General features: G+C 36.9%; 1 protein-coding gene across 1 annotated transcript in view; it reads left to right on the top strand.

Moving 5' to 3' along the window:
* Window positions 1-25,043, top strand: part of NKAIN2 (sodium/potassium transporting ATPase interacting 2) — a 1,132,096-nt gene that overhangs the window by 78,219 nt on the left and 1,028,834 nt on the right. The gene's annotated exons all lie outside the window — the stretch shown is intronic.

Raw genomic sequence — 25,043 nt, 5'->3', positions numbered from 1 at the left:
ATTGTAATTTGATTTAAAAGCTTGATTATTACCTTGTTACATTTGCATCAATCTTGGGTAACAGTTTATACATAAAAGACATAGGAAGAACAGAATGATTCCCCATCATTAAGGAGATGCTGAACAAGTTGCATAGTTTAGCACCTATGGGGACAGGTTTTAAGTCATTCAGTTTGATTCATGACTCTGTGCAATTTCAAGTGCTTTCTCCTGGGAGGACTTTGGAGGAACATACGCTTTTCTAGTTTATCTACAAAAAACTTCCTTCACAAGGGCCTTGTTCTGTATTCATGGCACCCGCTTATCACAGCAAGGCATTTATTTATTGTTGATTTATCGGGAAAAGGCAATATTTTGAGAGAGATTTCTGGGGGAAGCAAAAGTAAATCCACTAATTTGTAAGACTGGGCTACAGTCCATTCTGTTAAATGGGAAGAAGAGGTGCTGTCTTTAAGAGCTAGTAGTAGGGCTTCGCTTTCCATAAAAGTGTTTTCATCTGTGTTGTCTTTCTGTGATAAGCCGAAAGTGTTTTGACAAGACTTGATAATCTCTGCAACATTTCACAATGAATAAACTAGAGTTGGCAATGTAGTTTGCTGGTGGTAAAGAGCTCTGATTCTAGATTCATGAATTTTCAGTGAATTCAACAGTTATTTTTTGATTCTCATATGTGCCAGATTCTCATCTGAATACAGAGAATATGGCAGATAAGAAAAAGAGACAACAGTTCTTCTTTTTATGGGACTCACATTTAGTTGATGACACAGGCGGTAAACAATATAAATAAATGAACTGTGTAGCATTTCAGATGGAGAAGTGCAATAGAAACAGCACCCAGGGATTAGGGAATGCCGGTGTGAGTGTCGGGAGAGAATTGTTTTCCATTTCCAATAGGGTGGTCAGGGAAATCCTCTTAAGACACTGAGATTTGTACAAAAACCTGAAGGAGGTAGGACAGTGAGCCATGCAGATTTCTGGGGAACAAGCACTCCCACCAGAGAGACAAGAAATCTCATCAGTCTCACATTCTGGGTATGAAACTTTGAACAAAGATTGGCACTTTCTATGCCTTAGTTTCCTCCTCTTTTATATAGGGACACTTGTAGCAGTGCTTAAAAGGGATACTGTAAGAATTAAATAAAATACACACTGCAGATGTACAGTAAACACTGGATAATGTTAGGTATTATCATACTGATGCTATTGGAAATGTTTCTCTTCCAGATCACTTTATTCCCAGTCTATCTTTTCTTTAGTGCCCTGTGGGAGTCCACATGTGAATTAATCAGCTTTTGTAGAAAATAGCCTGCTCTTTACAGTGGGTGTAAATAAATGTTAATGCTCAAATACTAGATGAGAGAGAGCACCCAAAGTTCTCTTTTTCCCTTTTTAAAGATTTTATCAGTTACATATGTACATAAATGCCAGACATTTTTTTTCTCACCCCTATAGTCCCCGTTTCCCAGCCCTTAGAAGCAGCTACTCTCAATTCTTTTAGCCATTTTGTTTTGTATTTCCTTTCATATATTTAAGAAACTTGCTTATGTTGCCACTTCTTGGTTTTTCAATTTTGGATATTATCTGTAAATTTCCCACTATGATTCATGAGAATTGGGCTTTTTTATGCCATCATCTGTGTACACCTTTGATCTCCCCATCAGACTGGTATAGTTATATCATACTTTTGGTTAGATAAATCTTCAGTGGTTGTATTATTGTGACTCTAAAGTGCTATAAACTACTGCATGATGAATATCTTTCCTTTTTTTGTGCCTTTTGCCTTTAGTTAATCTTTGTCTTTTCTGTTATTGATTTGCTTCATTTGTTTACCACTTCACCCCCAGATACTCCCTCAGGAATATAAATTTCCTTGCAGTATGTTTCAACACTTAAGGTGTCCTCTCAGTTTCTTCTGAGAGATACTTTACCGAAACATTCCAACTAGCCAGTCTTTGGCCTGACTGATCTCTAAATTCGCTTCAGAACCAACCCCTTTTACCATCAACACCCCGAGGCCCTTTTGCTTCCATTTTTAGTTGAATTCTATTTCTGGAATGCAATATGTTCTTGCTCCTTGTGTTATCCTCTTGTTTTAGTTGTGTAGATGTCCAGGAACTTCCTGGGAAAAGATGCATGAGAGATGGGGTTTGACACTTTTCATATCTGAGAGTCTTCTCCACTCATAATTATCCCCAAGTATAGAATTATAGTATGGAAATAATTTTTCCTTTGGATTTTGGAGATGTTTCTTTTCTGTCTTCTAGATTCTAATATTGCTGTCTAAATATCTGATGTCATTCTGATTTATTAAACTTAAACATTTCAGGGACTTTCCTGGAGATCTAGTGGTTATTATTCTGTGCTTCTATTGCAGGGGACACAGATTCCATCCCTGGTTGTAGAACTGAGATCCTGCATGCCACGTGGTGCAGCCAAAAAAAAAAAAGAAACATTTAATTTGAAACACTTGTGATATTTATCCATTTATTTGCCAATAGTTTTATTAATGAGGCAAGATCTTTTCTTTGAATACCTGATTGAATGTCCTTGTCATAGGCTCACATGAAAGCAATACTCCCACAGTAGATTGTGTATAAGTTATGCCTCCTTTTATTTCTTTATTTTTTTAAATTTATTTATTTTAGTTGGAGACTAATTACTTTACATTATTGTAGTGCTTTTGCCATACATTGACATAAATCCTCCATGGGTGTACATGTATTCCCCATCCTGAACCTCCCTCACACCTCCCTCCTCATCCCATCCCTCAGCGTCATCCCAGTGCACCAGCCCCAAGAACCCTGTCTCATTCATCGAACCTGGACTGGCGATCTGTTTCATATATGATAATATACATGTCTCAATGCTATTCTCTCAGATAATCCCACCCTCGCCTTCTCCCACAGAGTCCAAAAGACTGTACTATACATCTGTGTCTCTTTTGCTGTCTCGCATATAGGGTTATCGTTACCATCTTTCTAAATTCCATATATATGCATTAATATACTGTATTGGTGTTTTTCGTTCTGACTTACTTCACTGTATAATAGGCTCCAGTTTCATCCACCTTATTAGAACTGACTCAAATGCATTCTTTTTAATAGCTGAGTAATATTCCATTGTGTATATGCACCACAGCTTCCTTATCCATTCATCTGCCCATAGACATCTAGGTTGCTTCCATGTCCTGGCTATTATAAACAGTGCTGTGATGAACATTGGGGTGCACGTGTCTCTTTCAGATCTGGTTTCCTCGGTGTGTATGCCCAGCAGTGGGATTGCTGGGTCATATGGCAGTTCTATTTCCAGTTTTTTAAGGAATCTCCACACTGTTCTCCATAGTGGCTGTACTAGTTTGCATTCCTACCAACAGTGTGAGAGGATTCCCTTTCCTCCACACCCTTTCCAGCATTTATTGTTTGTAGATTTTTGGATAGCAGCCATTCTGACTGGAGTGAGATGGCACCCCACTGTGGTTTTGATTTGCATTTCTCTGATAATGAGTGATGTTGAGCATCTTTTCATGTGTTTGTTAGCCATCTGTATGTCTTCTTTCGAGAACTGTCTGTTTAGTTCTTTGGCCCATTTTTTGATTGGGTCATGAATTGAGCTTCAGGAGTTGCTTGTATGTTTTTGAGATTAATTCTTTGTCAGTTGTTTTGTTTGCTATTATTTTCTCCCATTCTGAAGGCTGTCTTTTCACTTTGCTTATAGTTTCCTTCATTGTGCAAAAGCTTTTAAATTTAATTAGGTCCCATTTGTTTATTTTTGCTTTTATTTCCAATATTCCGGGAGGTGGGTCATAGAGGATCCTGCTGTGATTTATGTTGGAGAGTGTTTTGTGTATGTTTTCCTCTAGGAGATTTATAGTTTCTGGTCTTACGTTTAGATCTTTAATACGTTTTGAGTTTATTTTTGTGTATGGTGTTAGAAAGTGTTCTAGTTTCATTCTTTTACAAGTGGATGACCAGTTTTCCCAGCACCACTTGTTAAAGCGATTGTCTTTTCTCCATTGTATATTCTTGCCTCCTTTGTCAAAATGGAGTAAATCCTAGATTTTTCATATTTCCCGAAATTTTCTACCACTGAAGTGTCCATTCCCCTTTTGGCATCTTTTTTAAGATACTCATAGCACTCTGTACTATTTTTAGCTCTTCAGGAAGTAAAATCTTTATTTCTTCTATCATATACCTTTTCAGAGACACCTTATTAATTCTCTAAAGCATTTGTTGTGGGCTTGTGCTAGACATTCTTTTTGGTGCTGGAGTTAACATTTTGAACAAGAAAGATAAGGATATGTACTCTGAGGGTACATACATTCTAGTTGGGAGAGACAATGAATAAATGAGTAAGATGAAAATATCAGATAATGATCAGAGCTGTGAAGAAAATAAAATGGAATGAAGTGATAAGAGGGTACCAGAGAGCTAATTGGATGTTCAAAAAAGACCTCCCTGAAGAGGTAATTTTTAAGGTAAAGTGTGCATGATAAGAACAAACCAAGCATGCAAAATTCTGGGGAAAACAACTCTAGGAAGAGGAAACTCAGATATAGAGGGAGGGGTGAGCTTGATGTGTTGCAGAATCCGAGAGAAGGCTGTGTGTGTGGAGTGCTGGAGCAAGCAGAAGAGAAAATGTTCAAAATTATTCGGGGCCAAATTATGAAAGCCATGGGAACAGATTTTGTGTTTCATCACCTTGTTTTAGGAGCCTTGGAAAGTCACTGATGGGTTTTGTGCTTTATTGCCTTGTTTTAGGAGCCATGGGAAGTCACTGGAGAGTCTTAAGCAGCATGGTGACATGATTTGCTTTATAGTTTTGAAGATTCCTTAAAAATTTTTATGGAAAATGGGACGAGAGTAGAGTGGGAGAATGTGTGTATCTTTCTTCCAAACTGAGAGGTGATGTTAGCTTAGCTTAGCTTAGTCACTCAGTTGTGTCCGACTCTTTGAGACCCCATGGACTGTAGCCTGCAAGGCTTATCTGTACATGGGATTCTCTAGAGGCAAGGGACACTGGAGCAGGTTGCCTACCATTTCCTTCTGCAGGTGATCTTCTTGACCCAGGGATTAAATCCAGGTCTGCTGCATTGCAGGCAGATTGTTTACAGCCTGAACCACCAGGAAAAGGGAGAATGTGTGTATCTTTCTTCCACACCGAAAGTTAATGTTGGAGTTGGAGAAAAGTAGGCAGATTCTGAAAATTATTCTGGAGTAAGGTTGACAAGTGTATTTTAGACATAGATGAGGGACTGAGATATGAGTGAGGCCAGTAATGACTCCTAGGTGTTGGGCAGGAGAGACTGAGTGGATGGTTGGACCACTTTCTGACCTTTCCTTATGTCTGTTCTTGTCAGATACAAGTGGTGCTAGTTTAATTGCTAAGTCGTGTCCGACTTAGCGACACTCTTGCATGTCCCCTCTGTCCATGGGATTCTCCAGGCAAGAATACTGGAGTGGGTTGCCATTTCCTTCTCCACAGATACAAATGGTTCTAAGCAATGTTGCTTTACTCTTCATCATTATTAGAATTTAACTCTAGATAAATGCACACTATTTATCCAGATCCTCTTTGTATTTCATGAGTGATGATTTTTGCCTTTTTTCCTGGTTTTAAATTTTGTTTGGCTAAAATAATTTTTTTGACATACAGGAGGAGGAAGGAAAAATTTGCTCATATTATACCATCTGCTCCTTTTTAATTTCTTTCAAGAAAATTCTCCAAGGGAATGCATTGTCTTATTGATGCCAATTTCATTGTCAGAGAGACTGTGACATCCCAGGTTTTAGCATTGACCACTGGCTTACTAGATACTTCCTTTTTTGCCTGTGTAGCAGTGCATTCTTCTTGGCCATGAGAAAAGTTATGCTTTCCTTTTTTCTTCTAATGTGGCTGAAACTTGGGCTGAAGTCCTAAGTCCTAGCTTGTGACGTTTTTACTGTATTCTATCTTTATCTCAGTAGATGCAGAAACTATTTCTAACTTAAACAATTATACTACAGACATTCCAGATTATCTGGTTTATCTAAGTAATCTCTTGTCTTTGAATGCCAGATCCTGATTTCAGAGGCATATTCAGTTGTTAACAGTAGTGTCTGGGAAAAGGCAAAATTAGGGGTAAATGTAGATTATGCATCGTCATTCCTGAGTGCATTTCAGCAGCCTTGTGAGTTAGCGTAGTTCCTAATACAGGACTTGAAAGCACTTAATTTGACCTGAAATGAAATAATTTATTAGAAACAAAAATGCTAGTGCAATTTAAAAAGTGTAACTTATTGCTCTAGAAATGTATTTTTCATAACTATTTTCATAAGTATTGATCCTCATTACAATGAGATACAACATTACAAGAAAAAGGTTCATAAAACTTGAGTGGTTGTATTAAAAACATTTTTATTGTTTCTTTTTTTTTTTTTTTTGATTATAAAAATATGTCTACTGTGGAAAATTAGAAAAATGTGCAGTTTGAAGAAGAAATTAAAAACAGCTTGTGATTCCATTGCCGAAAGACAACTATTACCATTATTGGGTAATTCTTTGATCTCTTTCTATACTTACATATTAATGTGTGTATATACATATGCATCTATTTAAGAATACAACAAATATTTAGGACTACATGGAGAGTTTAAGAATTTGAGATGATAGTTTTTACACTATGTTTTATCACACTTTTCCATATAATTACAGGTACATTGGAAAATTTGATGACTGCATTATACTTAATTAACATAATAATTTTACCCATTCCCCTATTTAGGGACATTTAGAATGTTTCTGTTATTTTTAGAAACTTGACTTGTTCTACTAAAAAAGAAGTTGCTGAAATGAATATGTACTTGACAGCATTTCTGATTTTTCCTTATCCTAAATTCCTAATAGTAATTATTTTGGTTAGAATGTATGAATATGTTAAAGGTTCTTTTTGTATATTGTCAAGCCATGAAATTGAAAGACACTTACTCCTTGGAAGGAAAGTTATGACCAACCTAGACAGCATATTAAAGGGCAGAGACATTACTTTGCCAACAAAGGTCTGTCTAGTCAAGGCTATGGTTTTTCCAGTAGTCATGTATGGATGTAAGAGTTGGACTATAAAGAAAGCCGAGTGCCGAAGAATTGATGCTTTTGAACAGTGGTGTTGGAGAAGACTCCTGAGAGTCCCTTGGACTGCAAGGAGATCCAACCAGTCCATCCTAAAGGAGATCAGTCCTGGGTGTTCATTGGAAGGACTGATGTTGAAGCTGAAACTCCAATACTTTGGCCACCTGATGAGAAGAGCTGACTTATTTGAAAAGACCCTGATGCTGAGAAAGATTGAGGGCAGGAGGAGAAGGGGACAACAGAGGATGAGATGGTTGGATGGCATCACCGACTCAATGGACATGGGTTTGGGTGGACTCTGGGAGTTGGTGATGGACAGGGAGGCCTAGCATGCTGCGGTTCATGGGGTCTCAAAGAGTTGGACACGACTGAGTGACTGAACTGAACTGAAACTAGCTCTCTATATACATATAAATATTTTTTTAATTTTTGCTAATTTGATATGTTTTTTAAAATGTCATTTGTTGTCCTTCCCTGGTGATCCAGTGGTTAAGAATCTGCCTTGCACTTCAGGGGATGCAGGTTCTATCCTTGGTTGGAGAACTAAGATTCTACATGCCTCAGAGCAACTAAGACCAGATGTAGCCAAATTTAAAAAAAGTATTTGATTTTATATATTAAAAAAATATAATTTGCTTATTTCAATTTGTCTTCCTTTGATTATTTGTGAGGTTGAATATTTTATCATGTACATATGAATGTGCATTTCTTCTGTGAATTGCACTGATATTTTTATCTGTGTTTCTTATTAATGTCTTTAATTGGGATATTAATATTTTAGCTATTGATTTGTAAGGTATGTATTTACCTTTCTCATATTAAGTTTTTGTTTTCTAATTGAACTTTGCTTTAAATTTTGTCCAAAATGTTCTTGATACAAGATATTTTAAGATATTTATAATTAAACTTATTTGCCTTTTTCTCTATAATTTTATTCCATATTTGTGTGTTTAGGAGACTTTAAGGTGTGAACAGTGTTATTTGTCTTCTGTACCTTTATTTACAATTTTAATCCATTTAGAATATATTTGACATAATTTGGAGATTCTTGAATAGGATTTTATTTTATTTTTTAATTAGCAAACTTTTCCAGTGACATTTGTTGAATAACAAACCCCTTTGTGAAATTTCCTTTGTGAAATTGTTGTTTTTATTATTACTGTCATTATTATTGTTATTATTACATTCCACAATTTTATATACCCCGAGGAAATATCAGAGAATCTCATTAGTTACTCTGCTGTTGTTTTAATTCTTATGTATGATCACATTGTTTTAGTTGTCAGTGTATTTATCTACACTCTCTAGTTAGCTTTCTGACATGTTTAGCTATCTTTTGTGAATTTACTGTACCAGATAAATATTGCTAAGATCACTAATTATTTTCCTCATTGAAATTTCATTAAATTCTGCTGGAAATTATTCCTATACTCCCAGAAGCCTGCTGGCTCATACATGTTTTCCATCCCAAGATTCGGGATAATTCTCCATCCTTGAAAAATTATTTTTAGATTCCTCTATAAAACCATATTTTATCTATATATGTATAATTTTTTGGCTATAAAAGTTTAGGTCACTTGTGATTTATAGCTATTTGTATTCATATTAGGCTTTGATTTCTCCTTTACTTGATTTTTGCATGTTTATAGAACAAACTAATTTTTGTAATTACTGATTCAAGAGAAAGCCAAGAGCCTTTATGAAGACTTGAAAAAGAAACACAACAAAGAATCAGGATGCATCTTTTAATGCCAGCCATGGCTAGTTTCACTGGTTCAAGGGAAGAGCCAAAAATCACAACTTAAAAGTAAGTGATGAGGCAGTGAGTATAGACAGGGTAGCTGCCCATGAGTCTCCAGAAATGCTTTGAGACATTGTTGATGAAGACACATATTTACCTGAGCAGTTTTTAATGGGGATGAGACAGGACCATACTAGAAGAGGATGCCAAACTGAAGTTGTATCAGCTGGAGGAAAAGTTGATTCCAGGCTATAAAGCAGCAAAGAATAGGTCAACTCTGTTGTTTGGTGGCAATGTTTCCAGTGACATGAAGCTGAAGCCTCTCTTAGTTTATCATTCAGAGAACCCAAGAGCCCTTAAACACGTAGCCAAGGGCTTTCTTTCTTCCTATCATTTGTAAGAGTAATGTCAAAGCCTGGGTTACACAGGTCATTTTATGGAACTGGTTTTTCCACCAACCTCTTTGAAGGTAAAGACATATTACTTGGAAAAGGCTGTCCCATTCAACATCCTTTTGCTTCTTGACAGTGCTCTCGCCCCACCCTCTACTCATGGATGACTTTTATCCCAGCGTCAGGGTAATAATCTGTCACTGAATACTACATCACTCATCCAACCTATGGACCAGGGAGTTATAGCAACTTTCAAGAAATGTTGTTTATGTACTTTCCAAAAATATTACCTATGCCACACTGAGTGAAGAGTCAGGAACAACCTGGTGACAATTTTGGAAGGGCTATAGCATCTACGAGGCCTTAAAAAGCATTGAGTTTGCCTGGTGTGAGGTTACAGCCATCACTGTGAATAGGATTTGGAAGAACCTCTGCCCACAGTTTGTTCTTGATTTTCATGGATTTGAGATGGTGGATGAGGAGTCCAAAGAGGTCTTCAACAACTTAAGTGACTTCAGCAAGAAGCTGGAGTTAGATTCTGCAAGAGGATGACTTCACTGAACTCCTTGCTATGCAACACATGGAGCTTACTAAGGAAGACCTGATGGAATTGGAGGCCCAAAGAAAGGAAGAGAAGCAAGAGGAAGAAGAAGTAACTGAAGAACCAGAGAGATTCACAGTGCAGGAAATGGCAAGAAGATTTTCTTTATTTCAGGAGGCACTGATCATTTTTGAGGCCTGGAACCTGAACTCAATGGTATATGAAGGTTGTGGCAGCTGTTCAGAATCCAGTCCAGTGCTACTGTGTCATCTGTGACAAGAAAAAAAGAGCTGCTACCCAGACATCACTGGATGAGTTTTTCAAGAGGATGGACAGATTTGAATCCAGTAAGGAGCCAAGAACCTGCGCCATCAGTGTCAGACCTGAGTGAAATTCCAGCTTGTCCTCTGTCTGCTATTACTGGAGATCTTTCAGCTCTACCATCTCCCACCTCCCCTCCTTCCTCCAGTCAGTCACTCTTCTTTCCTCTTCACTCGATGCCAACCCCTGTATGTCAGCTATTGTACTGTACTATTGTACTTTCCAAGGTACTGTACTATAAGATTAAAAATGGTTTCTTGGGGACTTCCCTGGAAGTCTCATGTTTAAAATTTCATCTTCTTGTGCAGAGGGTGCAGGTTCAATCCCTTTTGGGGGCACTAAGATTCTAGATGCCTCGTGGCTGAAAAACAAAACAAAAACATAAGTGATATTGCTAGAAATTTTCAATAAAGGATTTAAAAACTGTCCACATCAAAAAAGTCCTTAAAAAACATTTTCTTTATTTTTTGTATTTTTTATGTATTATTTATGTGAAAAGTATTATAAACCTGTTACAGTGCAGCACTACATAGGTGATTGTGTTAGTTGGGTACTTAGGCTAACTTCGTTGAACTTACAAATAAAATGGACTTAAGGAACACACTCTTGGAATGGATCTCGTTCTTATGTAGGGGACTAACTATAAAAAAGTTTTCTTGGACAGAATGGTTTTTCCCTGAAAGCATATAATTTGAAGTGCTTTTGTTAGTCAACTTTAGTGTGAATGAAAAGAATTGCCAGGTATGATTTTTGCCGATTCCATCGAAGTCACATTAAGGGATAACAGGACTGTGAGCAAGAAAAGGGCGCAGTAGGGACCTCTAATAATGTGCTGAGAGGGCTGGGGCTAGGGATTTCATTCTGAAGAATGAATCAGAAAAATAGAAACAAGTTTGTGTATATGAAGAATGGTTTCATCTCTTCTGACCACTGAATGGGAAACCAAGAGGGCAGAGGAGAAGCAATATAGTGTGTGAAATGAAATGAGGCCATTTACAGTGAAACCCGATGTAGTGTATCTCGTGTCATAATTTGGATTGCTCAGTGGGGAACTAGCTTGGCTTTAACTCTGTAAAGAGATATTAGGAAACCGATTGCATAGAAAATGCATTATCTTTCTTTCTTAAGGAACTGTTTCTGGAGTCTGTTTTGTATTTTTTATGCCCATTTAAAATTGTTTCCTCTTTGTACATTTCATATATAATGCTTCTCTGTGGTAATAAAAAAGTATTGCAGTTCAAAACATGAAATGCTATTAGGATAGTTCTCTAGTGACTAATATGACAGAAATATGACATTGATGTTTTATTCTATAAACCACTATCATGATATACAGAAACATAGACATAAGAGATTGTGCATAGACTTTCCGTCATATGCAAGGGAGCTGGAGTGACCAGGCTACTGTTAGATATATTCTGTAGATTGTTAATAAGGTTTTGTGCTTAAATTCATTAGTATTATTACTATTAATATTCATAATATTTAATATTTGTTGCTGTTGTTTAGTCTCTAAGTAGTGTTGGACTCTTTGTGACCCCATGGACTGTAGCCTGCCATGCTCCTCAGTCCATGGGAATTTCCAGACATGGATCCTGGAGTGGTTACCATTTCTTTCTCCAAGGGATCTTCCTGATCCAGGGATCAGAATCCACTTCTCCTGCATTAGCAGGCAGATTTTTTTTTTTTTTTTAACCACTGAACCCATATTACTAAAATAGAAGCAGTCCTGTTTAAATTTTGGATTAGCTATTATTTCATGAGTTATGTTTGAATTCATGTACAGAATGTATGTGCTCAGTTTTTCAGAATGCATGGACTAAATATCAGTGCAATTTTTTTTAGCACTTAAAGAGATTGTTAAAACTTTTTGTGTTGCTCACATACATAATTTGTAATTTTCACCATCTATAAAAACGAATCTCTTCATGTTATTTAATGTTGGCACTTGGTTTAAGTTTTTTCATAGTAAAATATATCAATCATGTATATTTAAAAAACAAGATCATATGTATATATAATAATTTGGGTAAACTATGGTACAAGGCATTCTGGGACTTTGACCATTAATTACAGAAGAAATCACTGCTTTGCATACAGTGTTGAAATAGATGACCCATATGTCATTTTCCATCCTGAAGAAAGCATTCTCTCACACTAATTTAACCTGGAAATAGAACTGCCATAGGACCCAGCAATCCCACTTCTGGGCATACACACCGAGGAAACCAGATCTGAAAGAGACACGTGCACCCCAATGTTCATCGCAGCACTGTTTATAATAGCCAGGACATGGAAGCAACCTAGATGCCCATCAGCAGACGAATGGATAAGGAAGCTGTGGTATATATACACCATGGAATATTACTCAGCCATTAAAAAGAATTCATTTGAATCAGTTCTAATGAGATGGATGAAACTGGAGCCCATTATACAGAGTGAAGTAAGCCAGAAAGATAAAGACCATTACAGTATATTAACACATATATATGGAATTTAGAAAGAGGTAATGATAACCCTATATGCAAAACAGAAAAAGAGACACAGATGTACAGAACAGACTTTTGGACTCTGTGGGAGAAGGCGAGGGTGGGATATTTAGAGAGAACAGCATCGAAACATGTATATTATCAAGGGTGAAACAGATCACCAGCCTAGGTTGGATGCATTAGACAAGTGCTCAGGGCTGGTGCACTGGGAAGACCCAGAGGGATTGGGTAGAGAGGGAGGTGGAAGGGGGGATCGGGATGGGGAATACATGTAAATCCATGGCTGATTCATGTCAATGTATGACAAAAACCACTACAATATTGTAAAGTAATTAGCCTCCAACTAATAAAAATAAATGAAAAAAAAAAAAGAAAAAAAATAGGGGCAATAAACTTACTTTAGTTTTCAGGTACAATATGTGAGTCTTTATGTCAAATGAATAAAGTAAGCTACAGATGCTGTGAATGAATATGAATGCAAAATATTTTGTATAGTGTACAGAATGACTTTAATAATAACATAGCACTGTATTTATTTTGTTCTTTGGCTGTGCTGGATCTTCGTTGCTGTCGTGCTCTCTCTAGTTGTGGCAAGTGAGGACGACTCTAGCTGCAGTGCCTGGGCTTCTCATTGCAGGGGCTTCTTTTGTTGCTCAGCACAGGTTCTAGGGCGATCAGGCTTCAGTAGTTGAGGTTTGAGGGCACAGTACTTGCAGCTCCCGAGCTCTGGAGCACAGGCTCAATAGTTGTGGCGCATCGGCTCAGCTGCTCCGCAGTATGTGGAATCCTCCTGGACCACAGATGGAACCGGTGTCTCCTGCATTGGCATGTGATTCCTTACCACCGAGCCGCGAGGGAAGCCCCATAGTGCCTTATTTAAATGAAACTTATCTGTTAGTCAATATTCAGACCAGGTTTGTGTATGTGTATATTTTGGGGGGACATTTTTATTTTTATTGAAATATAGTTAATTTACAGTGTTGTGTTAATTTCTGCTGTACATCAAAGGGATTCAGTTGTATATATGTGTGTGTATATACATACATACATTCTTTTATATATAGTGTTTTCCATTATGGTTTTTTTAATCATAGGAGACTGAATATCATTCTCTGTGCTATACAGTAGGACCTTGTTTATCCATTCTGTATATAATAGCTTACATCTGCTGCAACCCCAACCTCCCACTCAGTCCTTCCCCCAATCTCCCTCTCCCTTGGCGATCACAAGTCTGTCCTCTATGTCCAAGAGTATGTTTCTATTTTGTAAATAGGTTCATTTGTGTCATATTTTAGATTCCACATGTAAGTGATTCATATAATATTTGTCTTTCTCTTTCTAACTTACTTCCCTCAGTGCGATAATCTCCAATTGCATCCATGTTGCTGAAGATGGTATTATTTCATTTGTTTTTATGGCCAAGTAGGATTCCATTGTGTGTGTATACCTCATCTTCTTTATCCATCATCTGTCACTGGATTTTTAGGTTGTTTCAATGTCTTGGTTATTGTGAATGGTGCTGCTGTATATAGGAGTGCATGTATCTTCTTGGATTAGAGTTGTGTCTGGATGTATGGGAGGATATCTTCAGAAGCTTACTTTTACATTAACAAAAATGCAAAGCACTTTCCCCAAATCTAAGTTTACTCTCATATTATTGGAGTAGTTGTGTAATTAAAGGTTTGATAGTTATAAAATCTTACAGCACAAATTTGTTGTTTATTAATCATGGTGATTTGTTTAATGATTTTAAAAGCACACCACAAAGCCTTGTTAAAGGTAAAGTGAAAAGAGGCATTGTTTAAGGAAGAAGAAAGTCAAAACAAAGAAACAAAAAAATATGTAGATGCAGTTACACTAAGCATGTTCAGTAAATTTAGAACACACCAAAATCAGTCAGAAACTAAACTGGTGAGACTTTGAGGCTTTTTGTTTTGTTTGGATTGTGTTTGCGTGTGTGTGTGTGTGTATAGGTATGTGTTTATAAACACACGTATCTGTTTCATCATTTTAAGGAAATAAGCATGAGAATTAAAAAGTAATTGGAAAAGACTGAATGTGATAGTGAAAAGATTTTCAAACCAGTTTGTGTGAGTATGTGTTTGTGTTTATATGTTATGGGCTGACAACTTTTCTGGAGGAATCCCTTACTCTTTTTAGTCCAGTTAATACCCTGGTGCTTTGGCTTACATAAGAGAAATTTAGAAATGAAAAGGTAATGGCAGATTTGGTTACTGTTTCTGCATTCTTGTAATTCTGAGAATCTGACCAGGTACTTTCTAGAGAAACAATTAACAGACAGTAGAAGTAATTCCATAGAAGGCAGTGGCACCCCACTCCAGTACTCTTGCCTGGAAAATCCAATGGATGAAGGAGCCTGCTAGGCTGCAGTCCATGGGGTCGCTAAGAGTCAGACACAACTGAGCGACTTCACTTTCACTTTTCACTTTCATGCACTGGAGAAGAAAATGGCAACCCACTCCAGTGTTCTTGCCTGGAGAATCCCAGGGATGGGGGAGCCTGGTGGGCTGCCGTCTATGGGGTCGCACAGAGTCGGACACGACTGATGCGACTTAGCAACAGCAGAAGTAATTCATTGCAGAATTTCATACCCATTGATCATAACATTAGAAAAGCATTCATTCAGCTCAGGGTAGAGACTACAGACTCATTCTGTGATATAATTAACATGGTACCCTGTTCTACCTTAGAGTACTATTACAACTGAGCAACTGGCAGTGTTTCAGTTATACCCTGATCATCTCAGTTATTTTAACAGTACCAGTATTTCTGTATAATTGATTGTATTAAAAAATGCAGCTCGTTTTGTTGATTATCTGTCCCTTTTCTATATGCCTATTAGATTTCTCATTATCTCAGATAGTAGGAAGCAGTTTTAACCTACCGTATTCACTGTTTGTTCTGGTTTTAAGTGTCAGAAAGACATGATGATGTGCTTACAAATCATATTTTTAAATACCTTATTTGATTTTGTGCCTTTTTAATGGATTTACTCACACAACAATGTGTTAAAAAGTATGCATTTCTTAATGCATATTTATTCCCAGGCCCTGTATTCTTAATGTTTTTCTTTCTGAATGATGTCAAAAGGTTCTGGTTTGATTTTACTTTTTAGTCAGGCTACAAGGTCAGTTGGCCTTTGATAGGATTACAAGGTAGCTTTGTATCAGATATGCTTCTGATTAGTAGCTTCACAACTTGGCATCCTAGAGTTTTGATGTTTATCTCTTATTTTGTTTAGTCACCCAGTCATGTCCAACTCTCTGTGACCCTGTGGACTATAGCACACCAGGCCTTCTGTCCCTCACCATCTCCCTTAGTTTGCCCAAGTTCATGTTCATTGCATCAGTGATGCCATCCAGCCATCTCATCCTCTGATGCCTTCTCCTTCTGCCCTCAGTCTTTCCCAGCATCAGGGACTTTTCCAGTGAGTCTTACTAGTTACTCTAATAGTCCCTCTACAACAACTATATTTTAATCATTTCTGACATTTGGTGTTGAAAAGGGAAAAAAGATGTTAAATGGAAACCTGTTGATCAGATTTTGTATGTTTTCATTTTCTCAGAAAGTTTTGGTTTGGAAATAGTTAATATTTTAGCTTGAAAATATTCAAGTATATGTAATTCATGTGATAGAAAAATGACCATGGCTATTGAGCTTTAAGAGCAGTTAGCAATGAATCTCTGAATCCTGCATATGAGGCAAATAGGTTTTCTGTTAATTCAAAAACAACCACTGTTCTAAGGAAGTGCAAAAAAGAGTCTCTTGGATTGCAGAGCTATGGAATATTGTCTTTGTATTAGTTTAGTAGACTAAGTTGGCCTGCAGTCAGAGGCCCTGTTAGTTCGTCATTGCCTTGCATGTTTAATAAATGTTGCATTTTGCACGCAAAGATAAGAAAAGGAACCAACAATATAGTACTTTTCCTTTAGTTTGTCTATAGTGGAGTACTTTTCTAAACTTGTACTTTATGGTGCTGTAGCCACATCAGTAAATGAAGAGTGAAAAATTCAGCTGAGGTAGAAAGAAAGTGAAAGTGTTAGTCGCTCAGTTGTGTCTGACTCTTTGAGACCCCATGGACTGTAGCCCACCATGTTCCTGTGTCCATGGAATTCTCCAGGCAAGAATACTGGAGTGGGTAATCATTTCCTTCCCCAGGGGATCTTCCCGACCCAGGGATCGAACCTTGGTCTCCTGCATTGCAAGCAGATTCTTTACTGTCTCAGCCAGAGTAAAGATCAAAAGAAAGAAGTAATATCCTTATAGCCTTGCCAGGAAAAAAAAAAAAAAGGCAACAGATATAGACGGATCAAAGAAGAGACAGTACAAATGGTTAATAAACAGATGAATTCACTCATAATAAGGCAGGTAGATTAAGTCATTTTTATCTAAAAAATTAGCTAGGACAAAAACCCTCTTCAGCTATTAATATTAGGTGATGAAAGAAAATATCCACACAACCTTTAAGTGGACAGTTTGGCAGAAATTAATGTAATTTTTAAAATGTTCATACTTTTTGATAAAAGTATATTTTTAGAAACCTTCTGTAAAGGAAAGAAATATAGTAAATGATTTATTTATAAACCTGTATTAATAGACTACTGTGTTACTCCTACATGATAGCATATTTTTCAATCATTAAAATATTTATGAATAATATTAAAGAATTGGAGTATGCTCAGTATATCTTTACCACCTGAGTCGCCAGGGAAGCCCCCGTATATAATGGTAAATAAGAAACAAAGGTAGCACATATATATACATATACATCCCTTACTATCTAAACCCTCTAAAAATATATATACTTAGGAAAAAGTTTGGAAAATAATAGAGACTGCTGTTAGGCTGTTTTGTTTGGGATTATGAATTGCCTCTGCACCTGTGTGTTAATTTTGGTATAATAATGAAAATTGCATATAAAAAGAAAAGTGAAAATTAAACTGAAGCAAATAAATAGCTGTTTTTCCACCAAGAACATATTGAATGGAAAAAAAGGAGGAAGTAGATAAAGTTAATTTTTGGTGGAATTGTCCATAAAAATAGCCCATCAGTTTAGTAAAAAGGAAAATCAATCAGTTGGTCCGTTCTTTCAGAACAGTAAAACATTTTGTCAGTTGCCTGAGTGAAAGTATTCCTGAATTGACTATATTGACTAGCTGCTTTGCAGTTGTGTAGACATGTTTTTGGAGGGAAAAAAAAATACTGCTGAAAAATACTTAGTCAGTGTAACTTAATAACAGGGCACAGTGGGAGATCATTAAAATGAATCCTCTTTTCTCATCAAGATTGTATATTGTGATGCAGATTGTATTGATTTACTACAAATATCTGTGTGAAATTGTTGTTCTCTTCAAGTAAGCGAATGTATTAAAATCTGTAAATTATAAAAGTCAGAGTGCAAGTTTTCTTGATAGTGTTTTAATGAACAACCAAGCTAGTTAGACTATCATGCATTTATTGGATCATTTTTAGATTTCTTTCTCGCATTACACAGGAATTCATTAACTAATTACATTGTGTTTTCTGTCTCTGTGTGTGCATGCTCAGTCTCTGAGTTATTATAGACTCTTTGCGACCCTATATACTGTAGTCAGCCAGACTCCTGAGCAGGCGTTTAAAAGAAGTCTGGGCAGTTCTACACTTCTTCCCTAAGCTTCTTGTAAAGATGGTTCCATGTTTGTGACATTTCGTGGAAAGCTATGTTATCCAAGCCTACACACAGATATGACTTATGTAAATCCCCATGGTTAAGAAGAATTTTACTCTTGTCTGCTCTAGCTTAAAGTTTTTGGCTCATTCATATAGTTTCCTTACAGTAACATTGACACCTCTATGTGGGACAACCATTTTCAACATTAAAACAAGATGGAAAAATCAAGAAGAAAGCTCTAACAAAGGGCATTGACTCTAAGGCAGGTGATGCCATATCCTTGTCTGCGTATCTTTAGCTCTTTGTGTCTTGATAGTCTTTACATGCCCCGGTTGTTGGCACTCTTATGCTCTTATCCACTGTAAATATATTGAAGTTCAAGAGCTCTGAACTACAGAATTTTAGAGGAAGAAGAGATCTTAATAAAGACCTTCCATTTCCTTAATGAAGAATGAGAGGAACAGAGAATTTATGGAAATTTCCTAAGGTCAGATCTACTTAGTGACAAAAGCAGAATTAGACCTTTGTCCTCTTGCTCTCTTATCCATCATTTTCTTCTTAAGAGGCTGAAAATGAAGCCTCTCAATAGCATGGTGAATCAGACCATGGAATCTGGAGCCATGCTTTCTTAATTTAAACTCTGGCCCTATTCCTTACCAGCTTTGTGACTTTGGGAAAATTACTTAACCTTGCTCAGTCCATCAGTTTCCTTATTTGTACAGAAGGGTGGTTATGAAGATGAAATGAGCAAATATATGTAAAGTGTATAAAATAGTACCTGGGATAAATTGAGTGCTCTGTAAATGTTTCTTAATGCAAGAAGAAAAGCAGCCTAGACAAAGAGGACACATTATATGTCATTTTAAATAATATTATATACAGGGTTCATTTTACTAGTGCAAATTAAATGTAAAGGAAATATAGGCAGTTTTTCACATGAGTTATGAAGATTAATAAGGATCATGTATGATAACTTTACCTAATATCTTCAGTCCATATATTTTTTCACATACTCCTATTTTTTATTGCTTAGAAATATTTTTCAGTTGGAACTTTTCTGAATTGATACTTTTTAATATACAATTTTTAATAATAGAGAATGTTAAGTCTTATCATAAAATGTACAGAGAGACCATAAGGAAAAAAATATTGAGCTGTGTATAAAACTGGATAGTGCTTGTTTTGTTTTTCTTTATAAACAAACATTTGATGATATTGTATTTTTAGTCTTCTGTCTTTACGTTCAGTATCCCTGAAAGATATCATTGACATAGTCTATTAACAATATGCAATCAATAGTAAGGACTTCCCAGGTGGTGCTAGTGGTAATCAACCCACCTGCCAATGCAGGAGACTTAACAGACACAGGTTGGATCTCTGGGTCGGGAAGATCTCCTGGAGAAGGGTATGGCAACCATGGACAGAGTGGGCTGCAGTCTAGAGAGAGGGTCACAAAGAGTTGGACATGACTTAAGCAACTTAGCATGTTAGCAATCACTATTAAAGTTCTTATATAATACTTTAATTTATCTAAGGATATTTTTCTTTGTTCAAATTAAAAGAAAAACAACTTGGCTTTGTTTCCTTTGAAGACTATCTTTCTTTGTAATTAGAGGCCAAATGATCCTTCTATACTGACTGCTTTTTTTTTTTTTTTTTTTTTTTTGACTGCTTTTTTAATGACCTCTATTTGCAGAGAATATTTTAGGGGGAAGTTTTAACTATTTCTCTTAAGAGATTGTCCGCACTTGAGAAAGATAGCCTCCGGCTTAATATTTTCTGTGCATGTTTGAAACGGTAACTGCACCGTCATGCAGGCTTCACATTCTTGAGCTTTTTTCAGCTCTGGCTGCTTTTAAAACAGAACGGAGAACGAAACAGCAGCTACAGAAGGGTGAGCTGAATCTCTCACTTTCAAGTGTAGACTTGGCCTTAGAGAACAATCTACTGAACGGCATTGAAAGGAGAAGACCCAGGAGAGATATTATTTTCTCTATTTTAATGCTTTCTGAGTGCCTTGAAAGTGATACTTGACCTGTATATAATAAATCCAAACCAGAACATTTTAGAAGAGTCATTTATATCTCAGCTTTTCATGCTTCCATCTCATCCCTCAATAGTGTATATCATCGTATTATTAGCTGGACTAAGTGCTTCCTAGGGGGCATTGTGAGTTGACATATGCAGAACTAGTTGATCCAAATGGCATATTCTAAATGAGGTGTCCTGCTTAAGTGACTAAGAGTGGTTTCAGGGTGACCATTATATTTTGCCCTTTTCTACCCTGAATGACCTGAAATGGAAGACAACTGGGTTCATTCTGTCAAGAGTGAATTTCTTGCTCTGACCAAAATTAGGTTTCTTGGCATTTTTTCCCAAGAACCAGAGAGAGGAAAGAAGAATCAACAGTACAACTCATTTGCTAATGGTGATGTGAACAGGCTGTTTCCTTGTGAATGCAAATGAAAGGAAGAAAGAGAAAAAAGAATTTTGGTATAGTGGAGAAATTATCTTATCCTACATCTTAAATGAATGTCCAATACATATGTCTTATCTAAGGAATCAGAAGAAAGAGTTATTTCAGTCTTCTTTTTGAAATAATAGTGTGCACAAAAGAGAACATGGTTTTAAAAAAAGAAGCACTAAATTGTTAAGTTGAAAATAATATTAAATCAGTGCATGAAAGTTGGAAATACAGTCAAAAGTTAGGAGGCATATTATTTATGCTTTCTCACCTCCATGTTTTTCCTATTTTAAAACAAATTCTGTTTTACTCTTGAATTAAAAAAAAAACCAACAAAACAACTCAAGACATATCAATGTAAAGAAATAGAGGAAAACAATAGAATGGGAAAGACTAGAGATCTCTTCAAGAAAATTAGAGATACAAAGGGAACATTTCATGCAAAGATGGGCTCAATAAAGGACAGAAATTGTAGGGACCTAACAGAAGCAGAAGATATTAAGAAGAGGTGGCAAGAATACACAGAAGAACTGTACAAAAAGGATCTTCACAACCCAGATAATCACGATAGTGTGATCACTCACACTCACCTAGAGCCAGACATCCTGGAATGTGAAGTCAAGTGGGCCTTGGGAAGCATCACTACAAACAAAGCTAGTGGAAATGATGGAATTCCAGCTGTCTACTTCAGATCCTAAAGGATGATGCTGTGAAAGTGCTGCACTCAATATGCCAGCAAATTTGGAAAACTCAGCAGTGGCCACAGGACTGGAAAAGGTCAGTTTTCATTCCAATCCCAAAGAAAGGCAATGCCAAAGAATGCTCAAACTACTGCACAATTGCACTCATCTCACATGCTAGTAAAGTAATGCTTAAAATTCTCCAAGCTAGGCTTCAGCAATACGAGAACCATGAAATTTCAGATGTTCAAGCTGGTTTTAGAAAAGGCAGAGGAACCAGAGATCAAATTGCCAACATCTGCTGGATCATTGAAAAAGCAAAAGAGCTTCAGAAAAGCATCTATTTCTGCTTTATTGTCTATGCCAAAGCCTTTGACTATGTGGATCACAATAAACTGGAAAATTCTGAAGGAGATGGGAATACCAGACGACCTGACCTGCCTCTTGAGAAACCTGTATGCAAGTCAGGAAGCAACAGTTAGAACTGAACATGGAACAACATACTGGTTCCAAATAGGAAAAGGAGTATGTCAAGGCTGTATATTGTCACCCTGCTTATTTAACTTATATGCAGAGTACATCATGAGAAACGCTGGGCTGGAGGAAGCACAAGCTGGAATCAAGATTGCCAGGCGAAATATCAATAACCTCAGATACGCAGATGACACCACCCTTATGGCAGAAAGTGAAGAAGAACTAAAGAGCCTCTTGATGAAAGTGAAAGAAGAGAGTGAAGAAGTTGGCTTAAAGCTCAACATTCAGCAAACTAAGATCATGGCATCTGGTCCCATCACTTCATGGCAAATAGATGGGAAAACAGTGGAAGCAGTGGCTGACTTTATTTGTTTGGGCTCCAAGATCACTGCAGATGGTGATTGCAGCCATGAAATTAAAAGATGCTTGCTCCTTGGAAGAAAACTTATGACCAACCTAGACAGCATATTAAAAAGCAGAGACATTACTTTGCCATCAAAGGTCTGTCTAGTCAAAGCTATGGTTTTTCTAGTAGTCATGTACAGATGTGAGAGTTGGACTGTGAAGAAAGCTGAGCGCCGAAGAATTGATGCTTTTGAACTGTGGTGTCGGAGAAGACTCTTGAGAGTCCCTTGGACTGCAAGGAGATCCAACCAGTCCATCCTAAAGGAGATCAGTCCTGGGTGTTCACTGGAAGGAATGATGCTGAAGCTGCAACTCCAATACTTTGGCCACCTGATGCGAAGAGCTGACTCATTTGAAAAGACCCTGATGCTGGGAAAGATTGAGGACAGGAGGAGAAGGTGATGACAGAGGGTGAGATGATTGGATGGCATCACTGACTCGGTGGACATAGGTTTGGATAGACTCCGGTAGTGGGTGATGGATAGGGAGGCCTGACGTGCTGCGGTTCATGGGGTCACAAAGAGTCGGACACGATTGTGCGACTGAACTTAAATGAACAAGACATAAAGTTACCATTATAGGTATTTCCATTCCCTCTTAATTTGGGAGTTGGTACCTGATAGTTTTTTTTTTTTTTTCGCTTGTAAACTACAAAGATTACATGAATGTTATGTTATATATGTGTGGCTGCTAGTCCTCTATATCTGTTCATTGATCAGAAGTCTACCATCTTCTATGTTTCAACCCATTTTCTGGTCCGTATTAAAACATATCACTTTGGATGAATTTGAGCTCAGATGTCAGAAACCCCATCTCATACTTGGTTTAAAAAATAGAGCAATTATGACCTCACATAAAAAGACATCTACGTGTAGAGTGTGTTCTCTGGTTGAGTGATTTTGGCTTGAATATATCATCAAAAATTCAGATTTTTCCCTCTTTTTTTATCTATCATCTTTGGACTTTTGGTCTTTTCTTCTGGACAATTACTCTAAGATAATTCCAGTGAAAACTAAGATAATGTTTTCTATTTACATTGTGTTTGAGGTGGGTGTGGGGGGGGGTGGTGAGGTAGAAAGAGAGATAGATCATGGAGCATCTTTCAAGCCCTTGAAAACCTTTCATTTTTTCTGATTGAATCCATCCTGGACCAAAATCAGTAATGGAGAATACCATGAGCTAAGTGGCTGGTGAATCAGCATCAGCATCTGGAGCTGAGAATGCAGTTTGATACCTGAATAAATGGAATTCTTTAGGAAAGAAGAAAGAAAAATAAATGGATACTAGGTAAGCAATAATCTGGTGCATCTTAGAAGTCTTATGTGTAAAACAATATATACCACTTCATAGCCATTAGGATGACTGTTATCAAAAAGTAGAATATAACAAATATTGGCAAAGCTTTAGAGAAATTGGAACCTTCATACATTATTGATGGGAATATAAAATGGGGCAGCCACTGTGGAGAAGTTTGACAGTTTCTCAAAAATTTAAACATAGAATTACCATGTGATCCAGGAGTTTCACTCCTAGGTATATACCTAAAAGAATTCAAAGCAAGGATTTAAAATGACACTTGCACACTCATGTTAATAGTAGTATAACTCACAATAGCTAAAACCTGGAAATAACCTAAGTGTCCATCAACAGATGAATGGATAGAATGTGGTAAATAATGCAATGGGATATTATACATCTGTAAAAGGATTAAAGTTCTGATACCTGCTATAATAACATGGATGAATCTTTAAAACATTAGCTAAGTGAACTACACCTGACACAAAGGATAAACGTATGGTTTGTTGTATAAAGTATCTAGAATGGACAAATTCATGGAACAGAAAGCAGAGTTGAGGTTACGAGGATCTGGGGAAAAGGGCAAATGGAGAATTGTTTAATAGGTATAGAGTTTCTGTTTGGGATGATGAAAAAATTCTGAAAGAAGTGGTGAGAATTACACAGCAATGTGAAGGTGCTTAATGCCACCAAATTGTACACGGATAAATGGTTAAAGTTGTACATTTTATGTATATTTGACCATATAATAGAACTGTGCGGAATGAACTTGAGATCATGTATTGGTCACTTTAAGAGCGTAAGAGCTTGGGAATAAGCTTCAAGTATCAGCAAACTAGTTTATTCACTGTTCTCCTTATCCCTGTAGCCCAAGATAAAGGGGAACCAAATTTGGAGTATTCATCTAGTGTCAGCCACCAGTGTGTGTGTGTGTGTGTGTGTGTGTGTGTGTGTGCGTTGCTAGTGGAGTTAGTCACTAGTAGGTTTAGTTGCTAGTGGAGGTGTTGGAATTTCAGGTGAGCTATTTCAAATCCTAAAATATAATGCTGTTGAAGTGCTGCACTCAATATGCCAGCAAATTTGGAAAACTCAGCAGTGGCCACAGGACTGGAAAAGGTCAGTTTTCATTCCAATCCCAAAGAAAGGAATGCAAAAGAATGCTCAAACTACTGCACAACTGCACTCCTCACACGCTAGCAAAGTAATGCTCAAAATTCTCCAAGATAGACTTCAGTAGTACGTGAACCAAAAACTTCCAGATGTTCAAACTGGATTTAGAAAAGGCAGAGGAACCAGAGAGCAAATTGCCAGCATCCATTGGATCATAGCAAAAGCAAGAGAATTCCAGAAAAACATCTATTTCTGCTTCATTGACTATATTAAAGTCTTTGACTGTGTGGATCACAACAAACTGTGGAAAATTCTTAAAGAGATGGGAATTTCAAACCACCTTATCTGCCTCCTG

Source organism: Dama dama, chromosome 28, assembly GCF_033118175.1.
Source record: "Dama dama isolate Ldn47 chromosome 28, ASM3311817v1, whole genome shotgun sequence".
NCBI lineage: Eukaryota > Metazoa > Chordata > Mammalia > Artiodactyla > Cervidae > Dama > Dama dama.
Note: the sequence above shows the minus strand (reverse complement) of the source record. Positions and strands in the feature narration are given on the sequence as shown.